This window comes from Mauremys reevesii, linkage group 19 (assembly GCF_016161935.1).
Source record: "Mauremys reevesii isolate NIE-2019 linkage group 19, ASM1616193v1, whole genome shotgun sequence".
In the NCBI taxonomy this organism is placed as follows: Eukaryota; Metazoa; Chordata; order Testudines; family Geoemydidae; genus Mauremys; species Mauremys reevesii.
Genome location: NC_052641.1, coordinates 1,651,087 through 1,670,433, shown reverse-complemented (window position 1 = coordinate 1,670,433; position 19,347 = coordinate 1,651,087). Strand labels below are relative to the sequence as shown.

Sequence of the window (19,347 nt, the reverse complement as noted above, 5' to 3'; positions counted from 1 at the left end):
TCAATAAATATTTCTGTTCTGTGGCTCCATGACAGTTCATAGAATCATAGACTCATAGAATATCAGGGTTGGAAGGGACCTCAGGAGGTCATCTAGTCCAATCCCCTACTCAAAGCAGGACCAATTCCCAACTAAATCATCCCAGCCAGGGCTTTGTCAAGCCTGACCTTAAAAACCTCTAAGGAAGAAGATTCCACCACCTCCCTAGGTAACCCATTCCAGTGCTTCACCACTCTCCGAGTGAAAAAGTTTTTCCTAATATCCAACCTAAACCTCCCCCACTGCAACTTGAGACCATTACTCCTTGTTCTGTCATCAGGTACCACTGAGAACAGTCTAGATCCATCTCTCAGGTAGTTGAAAGCAGCTATCAAATCCCTCCTCATTCTTCTGCAGACTAAACAATCCCAGTTCCCTCAGCCTCTTCTCATAAGTCATGTGATCCAGTCCCCTAATCATTTTTGTTGCCCTCTGCTGGACTCTTTCCAATTTCTCCACATCCTTCTTGTAGTGTGGGGCCCAAAACTGGACACAGTACTCCAAATGAGGCCTCACCAGTGCTGAATAGAGGGGAATGATCACATCCCTTGATCTGCTGGAAATGCCCCTCCTTATACAACCCAAAATGCCATTAGCCTTCTTGGCAACGAGGGCACACTGTTGACTCATATCCAGCTTCTTGTCCACTGTAACCCCTAGGTCCTTTTCCGCAGAACTGCTTCCTAGCCATTCGGTCCCTAGTCTGTAACAGTGAATGGGATTCTTCTGTCCTAAGTGCAGGACTCTGCACTTGTCCTTGTTGAACCTCATCAGATTTCTTTTGGCCCAGTCCTCTAATTTGTCTAGGTCCCTCTGTATCCTATCTTTACCCTCCAGCATATCTACCTCCTAGTTTAGTGTCATCTGAGAACTTGCTGAGGGTGCAGTCCATGCCATCCTCCAGATCATTAATGAAGATATTGAACAAAACCAGCTCCAGGACCGACTCTTGGGGCACTCCACTTGAAACCGACTGCCAACTAGACATGGAGCCGTTGATCACTACCCGTTGAGCCCGACGATCTAGCCAGCTTTCTATCCAGTTAGTATCTTTCTTCCTTTGCAGGACTGTAGTATACAGTTTTCACTCTTTTCTCGGTGACTCTGTATTTATCTATGTATATTTCCAGAAAATGTTCCAAGCCAAGGGCACAGTGAGACTTTCAGAGACATAACAAGTACAAACCCTTTTATTTAGATCAGTCCCTAGCTATGTACTAGGCTCATAATTCACCTGCGGGCACAGGTAACTGCCTCCTTGCTCAGAGTGAAAACCACCTGGTGGTTTATTTGTCAGTCTCAGCAGCACCACCTACTGGTGAGTCCAATACACTTATATGAATTCACATGGTCTACACTACGAGTTTATATCGAATTTAGCAGTGTTAAACCGCATTAACCCTTCACCTGTCCACACAATGAAGCCCTTAGCGCTGAAATCGGTATTTCCATTTTGAATTAGTGTGGCCGCAATTCGACGGTATTGGCCTCCGGGCGCTATCCCACAGTGCACCATTGTGACCGCTCTGGACAGCAATCTGAACTTGGATGCACTGGCCAGGTAGACAGGAAAAGCCCCATGAACTTTTGAATTTTATTTCCTGTTTGCCCAGCGTGGAGCGCCGATCAGCACGGGTGTCCATGCAGTCCCAAAATCAAAAAAGAGCTCCAGCATGGACCTTACGGGAGATACTAAATCTGATCTCTGTATGGGGAGATGAATCTGTTCTATCAGAACTCTGTTCCAAAAGACGAAATGCCAAAGCATTTGAAAAAATCTCCAAGGCTATGATAGACAGAGGCCACAGCAGGGACTCAACACAGTGCTGAATGACAAGCGTAATGGAAAGCCAAAGAATCAAATGGACACTCATGGAGGGAGGGAGGGGGGACTGAGGACTTGAGCTATCCCACAGTTCCCGCAGTCTCCGAAAACCATTTGCATTCTTGGCTGAGCTCCCAATGCCTGAAGGGTCAAAAACATCATCGCGGGTGGTTCAGGGTATATGTCGTCAATTTCCTCCCCCTCCCCGCCATGAAAGAAAAGGGAAAAAAATCATTTCTCGCCTTTTTTCAATGTCACCGTATGTCTACTGAATGCTGCTGGCAGACGCGGTGCTGCAGCGCTGAACAGCAGCATCCCCTCCCCTCCCCTCCCTGATGGCAGACAGTGCAATAGGCTTGGTAGCTGTCCTCATCATCCCGTGAGTGCTCCTGGCTGGCCTCGGTGAGGTCGGCCAGGGACACCTGGGCAAAAATGGGAATGACTCCTGGTCATTCTCTTCTTTAAGCTTTGTCTCCTGGAGATTCAGTCCTGCCTGGAATATCATAGCAGCTGGAGGCTGCACTCCTCTCCCCGTCCACCCTTTAATGACTAATGGAGATTCAGTCCTGCCTGGAATATCATAGTAGCTGGAGGCTGCCTCACCCCGTTTTATCTCAATAAAGTCAGTGTTTCTTATTCATGCATTCTATATTAGTTCATCACACAAATGGGGGGATAACTGCCGTGGTAGCCCAGGAGGGGTGGTGGAGGAGGGAAGCAATAGGTGGGGTTGTTGCAGGGGCACCCCCTAGAATGGCATGCAGCTCATCATTTCTGCGGGATGTCTGGGGCTCTGACCCGGAACAGCTGTCCTCTCTGGTTCTTTAGTAGGCTTGCCTGATATTCTAGGCAGGACTGACTCTACCTTTAGACAAAACATAAAGAAGGGAATGACCTGGGGAGTCATTCTCATTTTTGTCCATGCGCCCCCGGCCGACCTCACTGAGGTCAGCCAGGAACACCTATGACAGCAGCAGACAGTACAATAGGACTGGTAACCATCTCTGCTACCTTGCAAAGTCAAGTACCGCATCTGTCAGCAGCATCCAGTAGACATACGGTGACAGTGAAAAAAGCCTAAATGGGCTCCATGGTTGCTGTGCTATGGCGTCTGCCAGGGAAATCCAGGGAAAAGGGCGCGAAATGATTGTCTGCCGTTGCTTTCACGGAGGGAGGATTGACTGATGACATTTACCCAGAATGCATTGGGATCTCAACCCAGAATTCTAATGGGCGGGGGAGACTGCGGGAACTATGGGATAGCTGTGGGATAGCTACCCACAGTGCAACGCTCCGGAAATCGACGCTAGCCTCGGTACATGGACGCACACTGCCGAATTAATGTGCTTAGCGTGGCTGCGTGCACTCAACTTTATACAATCTGTTTCCAAATGCCGGTTTCTGTAAAATCGAAATAATCCCGTAGTGTAGACATACCCGGTGTTGGTCCTCTTTCTGAAAGCATCCCCCCAGGATGAACTCTGTAGACTGGGGTGTAAATACATCTGTTCAGACCATGCAGCCACAAAGCTCTCTTCCCCATTCTGCTTTCCAAGTGAGATAACCTGGCCCTAACACATATAGATCCTTTAGGAGTTTAATATAAACAACTAGGGATTGAGATTATTTCTCTAGATTTCATAATGAATCAATCTCTCCAGAGGCTGGACTCCTCTGTTCATCCATGGCAAAGATACTGTGATGGAGTAGGGAGTATTAACCTGGTAATGTTGCATGGGAGTTTTACTAGTTTACTGTCTGCACTAATACTAGATGGTGATGGGATATAAAGGTGTGACTTCACTTGAGGGTCCTGTTCTCTGTACCTATAAACTCTGTTTTAAACTATGTTCCTGTCGTCTAATAAATCTTCTGTTTTATTGGCTGGCTGAGAGTCATGGTGAATTGCAGGAAGTGGGGGGGGTGCAAGGCCCTGAGTCCCATATGCTGTGTGACAACTGGTGGCAAAGGTGGGACGTACTGCACCCCGTAGATGGAGATTTCTGCAGTGAGTGACTGGGGAACAGTAAAACGAAGGGGGATTAATGAGCACCAGGCATGCTGAAGGCTAAGAGCGGTTTCAGGAGGTGAAGGAGCTACGCTTAACCCCTGGGAGTGTGTGACCAGTGAGAAGGACTGTTGCAGTAACGGGGGTCCCCCTGAGGACTGTGGTTAGTGGTTCCAAGGGCAGAGGTGTCTGTGGCTTGACCCTGGGAGAGAGAAGGACTGTTGCAGGAACAGGGTCCTCCTGGTGAGCGGGTCCAGGGATGGAGGAGTCTGCAGCTAGACCCTGGGAGAGAGGTGGTGAACTGGAGAAGGGCTGGCACAGTAGGGGTTCTTCCTGGAAACCGTGGGGCACTGAGAGCACACAACTTGGGAACAGGGGTGGCTCCAGGCCCCAGCACGCCAAGCGCGTGCTTGGGGCAGCATGCCACGGGGGGCGCTCTGCCGGTAGCCGGGAGGGCAGCAGGTGGCTCCGGTGGACCTCCCGCAGGCATGTCTGCGGAGGGTCCGCTGGTCCCGCGGCTTCGGTGGAGCATCTGCAGGCACGCCTGCGGGAGGTCCACCGGAGCCGCGGGACCAGCGGACCCTCCGCAGACATGTTTGCAGGAGGTCCACCAGAGCTGCGGGACCGGCGACCAGCAGAGCGCCCACTGCGGCGTGCCGCCGTGCTTGGGGCGGCGAAATTGCTAGAGCCGCCCCTGCTTGGGAACGGCGGTCAGATGTATAACCATCTCCTTAAGAAAGACCTTGTAGAGCTGTGCAGAGAGAGAGGGCTGCACATTGGAAAGCTAACCAAAGCACAGCTGATTGCCCAGATGGAGGAGGATTGCTCAGAGGATATGACCACATGCCGTGGTCATATGACCACATGGCGTGGGCCTGTGCCTATGCCACTGGAGACCAGGTGATGGTTCCCATCCCTGTGAGAAAAAAAAACCTATAAGCTGCCCAGGAAGGCCCTTTCAAGGTTGTCAAGCAATTAAATGAGGTTTACCTCATTTCTATGTGGTAGAACTGTCTAACTGAGCACACTGCCATCAGGTGTACCATGTTAATGTGTCAAGTATCAGAGGGGTAGCCGTGTTAGTCTGGATCTGTAAAAGCAACAAAGAATCCTGTGGCACCTTATAGACTAACAGACGTTCTGCAGCATGAGCTTTCGTGGGTGAATACCCACTTCTTCAGATGCAAGTGGTGGAAATTTCCAGGGGCAGGTTTATATATGCAAGCAAGAAGCAAGCTAGAGATAACGAGGTTAGTTCAATCAGGGAGGATGAGGCCCTGTTCTAGCAGTTGAGGTGTGAAAACCAAGGGAGGAGAAACTGGTTCTGTAATTGGCAAGCCATTCACAGTCTTTGTTTAATCCTGAGCTGATGGTGTCAAATTTGCAGATGAACTGGAGCTCAGCAGTTTCTCTTTGAAGTCTGGTCCTGAAGTTTTTTTGCTGCAGGATGGCCACCTTAAGATCTGCTATAGTGTGGCCAGGGAGGTTGAAGTGTTCTCCTACAGGTTTTTGTATATTGCCATTCCTAATATCTGATTTGTGTCCATTTATCCTTTTCCTTAGAGACTGTCCAGTTTGGCCGATGTACATAGCAGAGGGGCATTGCTGGCATATGATGGCATATATTACATTGGTGGACGTGCAGGTGAATGATGATGCTTGGCTGTAGACAATGGATCTTGTGGTGTGCCCTATACCGAAAACCTACCGACCGCTATGCCTACCTTCATGCCTCCAGCTTCCATCCCGGGCACACCACAAGATCCATTGTCTACAGCCAAGCACTGAGGTACAACCGCATCTGCTCTAACCCCACAGACAGAGACCAACACCTACAAAATCTCCACCAAGCATTCTCAAAACTACAGTACCCGCACGAGGAAATAAGGAGACAGATCAACAGAGCCAGACGTGTACCCAGAAGCCTCCTACTGCAAGACAAACCCAAGAAAGAAACCAACAGGACTCCACTGGCCATCACATACAGTCCCCAGCTAAAACCCCTCCAGCGCATCATCAGGGATCTACAACCCATCCTGGAGAATGATCCCACACTTTCACAGGCCTTGGGTGGCAGGCCAGTCCTCGCCCACAGACAACCTGCCAACCTGAAGCATATTCTCACCAGTAACTGCACACCGCACCATAGTAACTCTAGCTCAGGAACCAACCCATGCAACAAACCTCGATGCCAACTCTGCCCACATATCTACACCAGTAACACCATCACAGGACCTAACCAGATCAGCCACACCATCACCGGTTCATTCACCTGCACGTCCACCAATGTAATATATGCCATCATATGCCAGCAATGCCCCTCTGCTATGTACATCGGCCAAACTGGACAGTCTCTAAGGAAAAGGATAAATGGACACAAATCAGATATTAGGAATGGCAATATACAAAAACCTGTAGGAGAACACTTCAACCTCCCTGGCCACACTATAGCAGATCTTAAGGTGGCCATCCTGCAGCAAAAAAACTTCAGGACCAGACTTCAAAGAGAAACTGCTGAGCTCCAGTTCATCTGCAAATTTGACACCATCAGCTCAGGATTAAACAAAGACTGTGAATGGCTTGCCAATTACAGAACCAGTTTCTCCTCCCTTGGTTTTCACACCTCAACTGCTAGAACAGGGCCTCATCCTCCCTGATTGAACTAACCTCGTTATCTCTAGCTTGCTTCTTGCTTGCATATATAAACCTGCCCCTGGAAATTTCCACCACTTGCATCTGAAGAAGTGGGTATTCACCCACGAAAGCTCATGCTGCAGAACGTCTGTTAGTCTATAAGGTGCCACAGGATTCTTTGTTGCTTTTACATGTTAATGTGATTAAGCCATATTATGACAGGGGAAATGTGGTGTTGGCTGTGTGTGGACATTAGGAGGAGCAGGGAAATGACCCTTTAGTAGATTTATTCCCTGAGGCAGGATCTGGCTCCTCCCTGGAAACAATTACCCTCTCTGATCAGCTAACCCCTGCCCAGCAAGCTGAGATCAGAGGGGTGCTGCATTTGTACTAACAGTTGTTTTCCAAACAGCTTGGACTCACTAATCTGACTGGTCACCAGGTGGGGACAGGATCACATCCTATAATAAGATTTCCCTTCTGAGTCACAGGGAAAACTGCTCAGGACCTGGAAAGAGGTCAGTGACATGCTGTCTTTGGGGGTGATCCATCCATCTTCCAGCCTTTGGGCCTTGCTGGTCCCCAAAACATAGAATATCAGGGACTAAGGGACCTCAGGAGGTCATCTAGTCCAACCCCCTACTCAGGGTAGGACCAAGCCCTGGGCAGATTTTTGACCCAGATCCCTAAATGGCTCCCCTTGAGGATTGAAATCATAAGCCTGGGTTTAGTAGGCCAATGCTCAAACCACTGAGTTATCCTTCCCCCTAAAAAAAAAAGGACAGGTTGATCTGGTTCTGTGTGAACTATCGGAAGCTTAATACCATCACCATGTCTGATGCCTACCCCATGCCCAGGCCTGACGAGCTCCTAGATAAGCAGGGAGGGGCTCACTACCTTACCGCTATGTAGGGTTAACAGATAGCAACTGTGAAAAAACAGGCACTATGGATCTTACAAAGGGGTACTGGCAAGTGCCACTGGATGCAGATGACAGGCTGAAATCTGCCTTTATCACTCCCACTGGGGCTCTGGTTCCTGACCCTTCCTTTCAGCCTCAAGGGGGTGCTGGCTACCTTCCAATGCCTGGTGGATCAGCTACTGAGGGGGATGGAGAGTTTTGCCATGGCGTACACTGATGACATCTGTGTCTTTAGCCAGACCTGGAAGGACCTGTGTCCCAGATTAAACAAGTGCTGGACTGACTCCAAGAGGCTGGGCTGACCATAAAAGCTGAGAAGTGCAAGGTGGGGATGGCCGAAGTATCTTACCTGTGCCACTGGGTGGGGAGCAGCTACCTAAAGTCAGAACCAGCCAAGGTGCAGGTGATCAGAGACTGCCCTCCTCCCCAGACCAAAATGCAGGAACAGGCCTTTATTGGTATGGTGGAGTATTATCAAAGATGTGTGCCACACTTTAGCTCCATAGACGCCCCCATCACTGAGCTATGCAAGAAGGGAAAGCCAGACAAGGTGGTCTGGACCAAGCAGTACCAGAGGGCTCTCTGTGCACTCAGTGGCCCAGTTCTGGTAAACCCAGACTTTGACAACCCCTTTATGGTGTTCACCGACGCCTCAGACATGGGGCTGGGTGTGTGTTAATGCAGGTTGATGAAAAGGGGGAGAGACATCCCATCGTGTACTTGAGCAAGAAGTTGTTACCTTGGGAGCAAAACTATGCGGCTATAGAGAAGGAATGCCTGGCTATGGTTAAGAAACTCCAGCCATATCTATTTGGGTGACACTTCACTGTGTATACTGACCACTCTCCCCTGACCTGTCTACACCAGATGAAAGGAGCCAATGCCAAGCTCCTGAGGTGGAGCCTGCTCCTCCAGGATTACGATATGGAGGTGGTCAATGTGAAGGGGAGTGCCAACGTGATAGCTGATATGTTGCCCTGGACAGGGGGGGCCTGGACTTCCCCAGGTCACTGGTTAGAGAGACCCCACTTAGTTCAGTCTCAAAGGGGGGAGAGATGTGACAGAGTAGGGAGTATTAACCTGATAATGTTGCATGGGAGTTTTACTAGTTTACTGTTTGCATTAATACTAGATGGTGGTGTGACTTCACTTGAGGGATAATACTTGATGGCCAGCACATAACCTGAGCCCAGGAGGCAGTTGGGGCCAGGTGACACTTTTTGCCTGGGAAACTGGACAAAGGCTGAAGGAGGAGTCAGGGTGTACAGATGGGTGAGACTGCTGGAGGGGGTTTCAGTTTGGTGCTGGCTGGAGAAACGGAGGGAGGCCCAGAACCAGGGTCTGGGCTCCCTACCCCAGGGCCGTCCTTACCCTTACTCATAGACCCATAGACTTTAAGGTCAGAAAGAACCATTATGATCATCTAGTATGACCTTCTGCACAATGCAGGCCACAGAATCTCACCCATCCACTCCTGTAGTAAACCCCTAACCTATGTCTGAGATATTGAAGTCCTCAAATCATGGTTTAAAGATTTCAAGGTGCAGAGAATCCTCCAGCAAGAGAATCGTGCCCTATGCTGCAGAGGAAGGCGAAAAAACCCCAGGGTCTCTGCCAATCTGCCCTGGAGGAAAATTCCTTCTCGGCCCCACAGATGGCAATCAGCTAAACCCTGAGCATGTGGGCAAGACTCATCAGCCAGACGCCCAGGAAAGAATTATCTGTAGCCCACCCCATCTAACATCCCATCACAGGCCATTGGGCATATTTACAGATAATAGTCAAAGATTAATTAATTGCCAAAATTAGGCTATCCCATCATACCATCTCCCCCATAAACTCATCAAGCTTAGTCTTGAAGCCAGATCTTAGGTCTTTTGCCCCCACTGCTCCCCTTGGAAGGCTGTTCCAGAACTTCACTCCTCTGATGGTTAGAAACCTTCATCTAATTTCCTGTCTAAACTTCCTGCTGGCCAGTTTACATTCATTTGTTCTTGTGTCCACATTGGTACTGAGTTTAAATAATTCCTCTCCCTCCCTGGTATTTATCCCTCTGATATATTTATAGAGAGCAATCATATCTCCCCTCAGCCTTCTTTTGGTTAGGCTAAACTAGCAAAGCTCTTTGAGTCTCCTTTCATAAGACAGGTTTTCCATTCCTCAGATCATCCTAGTGGCCCTTCTCTGTACCTGTTCCAGTCTGAATTCATCCTTCTTAAATATGGGAGACCAGAACTGCACACAATATTCCAGATGAGGTCTCATAGTGCCTTGTATAACAGTACTAACACCTCCTTAACTCTACTTATATCTACCTCACCTGATGCATCCCAAAACTGCATAAGCTTTTTTCACGGCCATATCGCATTGATGGCTCATAGTCATCCTGTGGTCAACCAATACTCTGAGGTCCTTCTCCTCCTCCATTACTTCCGATTGTTGCATCCCCAATTTATAACTAAAATTCTTGTTATTAATCCCTAAATTTTCACTATTAAATTTCATCCTATTACTATTACTCCAGTTTACAAGGTCATCCAGATCTTCCTGTATGATATCCCGGTCTTTCTCTGTATTGGCAATACCTCCCAGCTTTGTGTCATCCACAAACTTTATTAGCACACTGCCACTTTTTGTGCCGAAGTCAGTAATAAAAAGATTAAATAAAATTGGTCCCAAAACTGATTCCTGAGGAACTCCACTGGTAACCTTCCTCCAGCCTGACAGTCTCCCCTTTAACCAGTTCTTTATCCACCTTTGAATTTTCATATTGATCCCCATCTTTTCCAATTTAACTAATAATGCCCCATGTGGAACCATATCAAATGGCTTACTAAAATCAAGGTAAATTAGATCCACTGCATTTCCTTTGTCTAAAAAATCTGTTATTTTCTCAAAGAAGGAGATCAGGTTGGTTTGGCACGATCTACCTTTTGTAAAACCATGTTGTATTTTGTCCCAATTACCATTGACCTCAATGTCCTTAAATACTTTCTCCTTCAAAATGTTCTCCAAGACCTTGCATACTACAGATGTCAAACTAACAAGCCTGTAGTTACCCAGATCACTTTTTTCCCCCTTTCTTAAAAATAGGAACTATGTTAGCAATTCTCCAGTCGTACGGTACAGCCCCTGAGTTTACAGAGTCATTAAAAATTCTTGCTAATGGGCTTGCAATTTCATGTGCCAGTTCCTTTAATATTCTTGAATGAAGATTATCTGCCCCCCCCCAATTTAGTCCCATTAAACTGTTCAAGTTTGGTGTCTACCTCAGACGTGATAATATCGACCTCCATATCCTCATTCCCATTTGTCATCCTACTATTATCCCTAAGCTCCTCATTAACCTCTTTAAAGACTGAAGCAAAGTATTTGTTTAGATATTGGGCCATGCCTAGATTATCCTTTAGCCTCCACTCCATCCTCAGTGTTTAGTGGTCCCACTTCTTCTTCCCTTGTTTTCTTCTTATTTATATGGCTACTATAGGTTTTAATTCCCTTTGCAAGGTCTAACTCTACATGGCTTTTAGCCTTTCTCAATTTTATCCCTACATGTTCTGACCTCAATAAGAAAGTAGCTTTCCTTGCTGATCCCTCCCATCTTCCACTACTTGTAGGCTTTCTGCTTTTTCTTAATCACCTCCCTGAGATGCTTGCTCATCCAGCTTGGTCTACAGTTCCTGCCTATTAATTTTTTCCCCCTTTCTTGGGATGCAAATTGCCCCAAATTTCCTGGTGCCCTACGCAGCTGGGTGCTGCTCCAGCGGCCAGACTGATCCCCCGGCCGGCTGAGCCAGCCAGGAAAGCTGCCCCCACACCCTGTCTCTTTTCCAAAGCCCCCACCCCTGCTCTGCCCCCACCCCCTTCCCACCCCTGCTCTGCCCCAGCCCCGCCCCATCCCTGAGCTAAGTCCCAGGAGACTGCAGCAGGGGTGGGGCATACCCTGCACTCACTGGGCGGCGGGAAGTAGAGGGACCCAGCCCCAGCCTGCTCGCTCCACTGGCTCGTGCTGGGGGGCCCCCCTGCCCCCCAAGCCTGCTCCTGCCTCCCACAGACCTTGGGTGCAGCCCTCCATCCCCACATAGGGCACTGGGAGTCCTGGGGCCAGCCCCCAGGGCACCACAAGGTCTAGGGACGGCCCTAAGATGGACCTGACTGAGGGGTCCTGTACTCTGTACCTACAAGCTCTGTTTTAGACTATGTTCCTATCATCTAATAAACCTTCTGTTTTACTGGCTGGCTGAGAGTCACAGTGAATCGCAGGAAGTGGGGGGTGCAGGGCCCTGACTCCCCCACACTTCATGACAGATACACAGCCCAGATAGCAGCCGTCCGAGTAACTTTTCACATACTGTGCTACCAGCATGTACGTAACTCTGATCTAGGGCAGAGCGTGGGGCTCACTCTCCTGGGCTCATTCAGCCATTTATACCTCTCTGCTGAGGCTGCCAACTAGTGCCAGTTGGGGGCCTTTGTGATGGGGACACCTGTCTGCTGGGATCTGGACTGAGACCCACCAGATTTGTTTCATACAAGCCACCGTCTGATGAAAACAATTTTCAGTCCTTTCTAACCAAATTAAAAAGGGTAAATAGGATGACGCGGGTAGTTATAGGCCTGTCAGTCTGACATTATTCCCAGATGAGATAATAGAGTGACTGATATGGGACTCAGTTGCTAAAGGAGGGTAATTAATGTAAATTAACATGGATTCATGGAAAATAGGTCCTGTCAAACTAACTTCATATCTTTTTTTCCCAACGAGATTAGAAGTTTAGCTGATGTAGATAATACTGTTGATCATGGGTGGTGGGTGAAGCTTCTCCTTGGAGAGGCTAACCCCATACCCCACCTCTTCTGGCCGATGCCACGTCCTCGCTTGTTGCTCTCAAACCTACCCTGCCATCCTTAGCTAGGGGCAGGGGAGGGCTGAGAGCTCAGTCAGAGCCATGGCTGGGGGGAGGGGAGGACTGAGAGCTCAGTCCTGGCCAGTGTTGAGCTCTCAGCTACAACTGGGACCGCGGGCAGAACTCTCAGCCCAGGCTGGAGCTCCCAGCCTGGAGTCTCTCCCCACTTCCACCCCTTCCACCTGCAGCCCTGCCCGCAGCCCCATCCCATTCCACCTCTTCCCCCACGGCCCCTCTCCTGTTCCACCCACAGCCCCGGCCCCCTTTGACTCCCACTCCACCTCTTTCCCCCACCCCAGCCCTGGGACTGGAAAAGCTCTGTGCCCTATCGTGGCCCTGGGCCTGTGGAGGGGGAGATTTTTCTGGGGGCCCAAATCTGCCACTTCCCCCCACCCCTGATGGTGTGAGATTTGGCTTAGCCTCCCGCAGCCTCCATTACATGCCACCTATGCTGTTGATGTAATAGACTTCTGTAAGGTGTATGACTTGGTACTACACAATTTTTTATTAAAAAACCCTAGAATGCTGTTTAATTAACATGGCACACATCAAATGGATTAAAACCTGGTTAACTCTGTCTCAAAATGTAATTGTCAATGGGGAATCATCACTGAGTGGGTGTGTTTCTAGCAGGATCCGGCAGGGATCTGTTCTTGCAATGGTCACCTCGGGATGTGCATAAGCCCAAACAGAGCTGTGCCATTGGAGATGTCCCAAGATGTTGCTGTTTTGCTGCAAAAGCCTTGGTGACATCGCTAGGAGGGCTGAGCAGCTAAGGTGTGGGTCTTGGCCTTTTAATAGGCACAGGTTCAAATACCGCTTCTGTAGTGCATTTTCTTTCCCAGGTGGGAGCTGAAGGTTGGTGCTGTTTCTCCTTTGGGCTACCCTGGGACCTTACTCCTGCTGAGTGGGGTAATTTTTATCCTTGTTTAGCCTCCAATGTCCGGAAGCCTGGCAGTTCCATAGGGGTCTGGGGCAGGTGTTGGGCACACACCTCAGTGCAGGCATAAGCCATAAAGTCGCAAGCTACGGCACAGGCAGGGGCAGGAGGGGTTTCACCTTCATGTCCTGCCCTGCACACAGAGTTGCAGCAGGTTACCTAAGGTGTGATTTGAATCTGAGTTAGTGAAAGCTGTGAAGCCTTGGGTGTGGACATTCTTACATCATTTGAAATCTGGTTTACATCGGTTCAGCTCACCTCTGTACATATAGAGGTGCTACATACATATAAATATACTGGCAGCCCTCTTTGTTCTGTTCCACCACCTTTTATGGCTTTGGCACAAGGTGGGAATATTTTGTCTCTCTGGTCCCCGCCTCTCCTTCTAAATGGAAGAGCACCAGGTTTAAGATGGATTCCAGTTCCAGATAACATGGTCACATGTCCTGTGAGACTCCAAGGGTACGTCTATTCGATGTATTGGGGATTGATTTATCATGTCTCGTCTAGATGTGCTAAATTGATCTCTGAACGTGCTCCCTGTCAACTCCGGAACTTCACCTCTGCAAAAGGAGGAAGTGGAGTCGATGGGGGAGCAGCCACGGTCGACTCACCACCGTGAGGACGGCCAGGTAAGTCAAACTAAGATGCTCCGACCTCAGCTATGCTATTTGCATAGCTAAAGTTGAGTATCTTAGTTTGAACCTCCCCCTCTAGTGTAGCCCAACCCAAAGTCTCTGTTCTTTCCGCCTGACTCACAGGAACAGAGGAAGGCTTACAAGTAAACAGAGCCATTTACAACAAATTGTCCTGGTCCATGGGAGCCATCAAGATTCTAAACCACCATTAATGGCCACACTTTGCATAATTACAATAGGACTTCAGAGTAATACTTCATATTTCTAGCTTCAGATACAAGAAATGACACATTCATACAAATAGGATGAACACACTCTCTGTAGATTATAAGCTTTGTAATGATACCTTACAAGAGACCTTTTGCAGAAAGCGTATTCCAGTTATATTCACACTCATTAGCACATTTCCATAAAACATATGGAGTGCAATGTCACAAGGGGTTTGCACCAGTTTTTAACTAAACTGATTGCATTTAAACAGATGCAATTTTTGTGTGTAGACCAGGAGTTCTCAAACTGGGGATCGGGACCCCACAGGGGGTCATGAGGTTATTACATGGGAGCTTGCGAGCTGTCAGTCTCCACCCCATAGCCCGCTTTGCCTCCAGCATTTATAATGGTGTTAAATATATTAAAAAGTGCTTTTAATTTATAAGGGGGGGGGTGTCACTCAGAGACTTGCTATGTGAAAGGGGTCACCAGTACAAAAGTTTGAGACTCACTGGTGTAGATAAGCCCTAGAAGCACAAATTCCCCTACAACACGACTTGTCTAACTTCCTCCTTCGCTTCCTCAAGTTAACTAGCTAATTCCTTTTTCCTCTTACCTTCTGTTGTTACCTGCATGCTCTAGGGCACCCTCACTGGTTAATTTAGGCACCTCCACCCTTTCCCAGTTCCTAAGGATCCAGGCAAAAGGCACCTACCCGTACCCAGTTCCTAGGACTGAGGGTGTAACCTTCTGCAGATTGTGGGTCCTCTTCCTGGTGAAAGTGCCTTACACAGTAATATCCTTAACCTCTATTTATTAACCATCACCAAGCAGATTACACACCTAAGCATACAATGCTCTGCTCAATTCTGATCATGCAGGAGGACTTTCCCTGTTGGCCCAGCAAGGTCAATCTCATCTGGGTTCTGGTTGCTGCATGTCACAGTTGTGTGGAAGATTCTAGCAGCTCTGATCTTGGGCTGTGTCTTGGAGGTGGGTTCTTCTTCTTCTTCTTCCACGTATTTCCTTCTTATTCTTCGTTTTTCCTTTTCCTTTCTTTCCCAGTTGGTCTCCTCCTCGGACCCCAGTTTATATAGTGAAACTCAAGTCCTGCTTACCTTAACCAATCATTTTATTAAAATATTACAAAATAATTCTCTAACCAATCCTAACATGTTGCAAAACAATTCTTTACCCAATCATACCCACCGCCTTAGTTGATTTAAATCTTGCATAATCAGTTATGCAACAGGCATAGGCAATCAAAGAATGAGACAGAAACCATACAGATAAACAATAGAGAAGTAGGGACCAGAAAGGCAAAACAATAAAGTAGAGATTTCACAATCACAACTGTTGATCGTATTTTGTCTTGCAAGGAATCACTTATCAAACAAAGTTTTCTTTAAACATATTAAGATCTGTTTCTTTATCTGGTGGTGCTTGGTACCGTTAGGACAAGAGCAGATTCTTAACAGCCTGATATTTCATTGTTTTAATGTAATTTAGATGGAATGCACAGATGTGACTTTCTGTTTTTTTGGCTCACGGCTGCTGCTGTCCTAATGTGGCTGCAGAAAAAGGCCTCAAACCTTACACCATGGCTAGGGTTTCCAGGCATCTGGTTTTCAACCAGAGCACCCAGTTAAAAAGGGACCCTGGCAGCTCCGGTCTGCACTGCTGACCAGGCCTTTAAAAGTGCAGCTGGCGGCACAGTGGGGCTAAGGTAGGCTCCCTGCCTGCCCTGGCTCCACACAGCTCCAAGAAGCAAGACATGTCTCTGTGGCCCCTAGGAGCCCCTACCCCAAGCACCGGCTCCACAGCTCCCATTGGCCAGGAATCACAGCCAGTGGGAGCTGCGGGGGTGGCACCTGTGGGTGAGGGCAGCGTGCACCATAAAGGGCCATCTGGCCCTGCCTCTGCCTAGGGGGCAGACATGCTAGCTGCTTCCAGCAGCAACACCGACTGGGAGCCACCTGAGGTAAGCGCCGCCGAGACGGAACCCCCTCCCATACCCAAACTCCCTCCCACAGCCCGCACCCTGCCCCACCTCTCGCACCCCTGCCCCAGCCCTGAGCTCCCTCTCACATCCAAACTCCCTCCTGGAGCCCACATCCCAAACCCTGTCCTGCATCCCAACCCCAGCCCTGAGCCCCTCCCGCACTCCAACCCCTTGCCCTAGCCAAGTGAAAGTGAGCGAGGGTGAGGGAGAGAGAATGATGGAGGGAAGGGGGCTGGAGTGGGTGGGGGCAGGGCCTCAGAGAAGAGGCAAGGCAGGGGCAGGGGCAGGGTAGTGGTGTTGGTGTCACTAGGCCTGAGTAAACCAAAGTTGTGACTTTGGGCCTGAAGTGAACCAAAGTTCTTACATGCTGTGAATTTTAACCAACCTGCATGCTAACAGCCTAAAAGCAGAATATGTGAGAGTCAGCTTTTTAGCAGACAGCTGCAGTCCCGCTGAAACTAGCAAAAGTAGTGAGAAGGCGGGAGGAAAGGGGGGAGAAGGCTTCTGTGCCTGAAGCTGACAAGGCCAACAGATAAGCTTGCGAATGGGAACTTTTTCTAACACGCTGAAATGTAATGTTCAAAGTAACTGCTGTTGGGAAGGGAGGGGTGAGGGGGAAAACCGAACAAAAGGCTTACACAAACAAGGGGGGTATAAATGCTGGGATCCCGCCTGCGAGCGGGTGTGCAGGATTTGAGATTGCTATGTCTCCCTGGCACCTTATTTGGGCTCAAATAAACCTGGTTTTTGCTTCTCCACCCTGGTGTGATAATTAGTGCTACGCACACCGGGCAACGAACCTGCTGTTGCTCCGCCTCGGGCTCTTTGAGCCGGCAACAGTGGTGTTCAATTTTGTGCAATTAGAAAGTTGGCAACCCTAACTGTGGCTATTGCCCTTAATCTTATTCTGCGCACCCCCCAGGTAGAGAGGGTTGGACTTCTGACAACAGAAACAACACCACTTGCCAGCTCAGCAAACTTTTCCTTTTTTTTTACCCGAAAGGGCAGCTATGATTGTTTTTGATCCCCTTTAACAGACTCCCAAACCAGGGGGGTTTCCTTCTAAAACTCTCTGCAGCTAAAGGGAAGGGAAACAAAGGGCGCTGTTCAAATACAAGCCAGGCCTGATACTTTACATTTCAAATCGCTTTTCTGTCTCGCCAGTAAAGCGTGTCAGAGGGTTGTCATGGTGTTTGCCACAGGCTGAGCAGGCTGAGGGGCGGAGGCGAGCCGAGACAGCGGGGGGACAGGGGCAGGCGTGCAGGGGGCGGTACTGGGGAGCTGCATTGGAGGCGGGGCCTCGAGGGATGGGGGGCGGTGCTGTCCTATGGGCGGGGGGCGGAGCTGGCTCCCGGCGCGGCCCCACCCCCGACTCCGGCGTCGGTCGCCAAGGAGCGGAGCTGGCCGGGCAGGTGAGTGCGGGGTGGGGCGGGGCCCCGCTTGTCGCCCCGGCGGAGAGAGCAGGACGGCCCCGCGGGGCGATGGTGGGCAGGAGCCCGGTTCCTCCCCGGGCGATGATTGGTCTGGAGCCCGGCTCCCGCCCGGGCGGACCAGCCCCACGGGGCGCTGATGGGCAGAGCGGCTGGCTCCCCCCACACCCCGGCTTGCCCTGCGCGGCGATGGTGGGCGCAGCGCCCGGCTCCTCCTGCTCCCGGGTGATGGCCGGGCCCACGAGGCCGGGCCGTGGGGCAGAAGGCGCCCTGGGTCGGTAGCCGTTGGTCAGTACAGGTCAGGCGCAGCCTAGGGCGCTGGTCACGATCTCCTGATGCCTCCTCCCGGACAGGTATTGGCCAGCGGGAGTGAGACGCAGCCCTGGCTCAGCGCTTGTTGGGCTGGATCTGGGCTGCAGACTTGTGGCTAGAGCTGTGTGGGAATAAACAGGGGCGGCTCTAGCCATTTCGCTGCCCCAAGCACGGCAGCACAACGCGGGGGGCGCTCTGCCGGTCGCCGGCCCCACGGCTCTGGTGGCCCTCCCCCAGGCGTGCCTGCGGATGCTCCCCCGAAGCCTCGGGGCCAGCGCACCCTCCGTAGGCACGTCTGCAGGAGGTCCACCGGAGCCACCTGCCGCCCTCCTGGCGACCGGCAGAGCGCCCCCCCCCCGCATGCTGCCCCAAGTACGCGCTTGGCGTGCTGGGGCCTGGAGCCGCCCCTGGGAATAGATCCTTGAGCAACCCAGCTCCTGCTGTAGACAGCGCTTCTCCCCTCCACACAGCTACAGTCCGGCCTCGGGGGGCGGTGGAGTTCCGACGCAGGCGGGAGAAGCTCTCCTGTCTGCTAAGAGCGATGGCAGCGCCACATGTGTAGACAAGACCTTACTGCTGCCTTGTATGTTGTGGAGTCATTGGCACTGGTGCAAACGGTGCTGTTCCGCCAGGCTCTGGTTTGGTGAATCAATCACACGGGTGCATCGAAACAGTGACTTGTGGCCCTGTATTTGTTAGTGTAGTTGCTAACATATAAAGCAAAAAGAACAGGAGTACTTGTGGCACCTTAGAGACTGAGGCTATGGCTACACTTGCACTTCAAAGCACTGCCGCGGCAGTGCTTTGAAGCGCTAAGTATAGTCAAAGCGCCAGCGCTGGGAGAGAGCTCTCCCAGTGCTGTCCGTACTCCACCTCCCTGTGGGGAATAACGTACAGCGCTGGGAGCCGCGCTTCCAGTGCTGGGGCTTTGACCACACTGGCGCTTTGCAGTGCTGCAATTTGCAGTGCTGGAGAGGGTGTGTTTTCACACCCTGCTGCAGTGCTGCAAGTTTGCAAGTGTAGCCATGGCCTAACAAATTTATTTCAGCATGAGCTTTCCTGAGCTACAGCTTAATTAGGGGGAGGGATAGGTCAGTGGTTTGAGCATTGGCCTGCTAAATCCAGGGTTGTGAGGTTAATCCTTGAGGGGGCCACTTAGGGATCTGGGGCAAAAAAAATTGGTCCTGCTAGTGAAGGCAGGGGGCTGGACTCAATGACCTTTCAAGGTCCCTTCCAGTTCTAGGAGATTGGTATATCTCCAATTATTACTTCTTCAGATGCATAGAATGGAACACACAGACAGGAGATATTTATACATACAGAGAACATGAAAAGGTGGAAGTATGCATACCACAGGAAGAGTCTAATCAATTGAGATGAGCTATCATCAGCAGGAGAAAAAAACCTTTGAAGTGATAATTAAGATGGCCCATAGAAGGTGTGAGGAGAACTTAACATAGGGAAATAGATTCAATTAGTG

At 50.0% G+C, this 19,347-nt stretch overlaps 1 protein-coding gene across 3 annotated transcripts in view; it reads left to right on the top strand.

Annotated features, from left to right (window-relative positions):
- The window catches only part of WDR31 (WD repeat domain 31), a 96,199-nt gene that overhangs the window by 31,837 nt on the left and 45,015 nt on the right, over positions 1-19,347 (top strand). The window contains exon 1 of one of the 3 annotated variants that reach the window (XM_039505999.1): positions 17,428-17,537. The exons of 1 other annotated variant lie outside the window; for it this stretch is intronic. The gene's annotated coding sequence lies outside the window, so the exon portion shown is untranslated. Of the gene's footprint in view, positions 1-17,427; positions 17,538-19,347 lie in introns of those variants that run through there. One more of the 3 variants, XM_039506000.1, reaches the window with a different exon arrangement.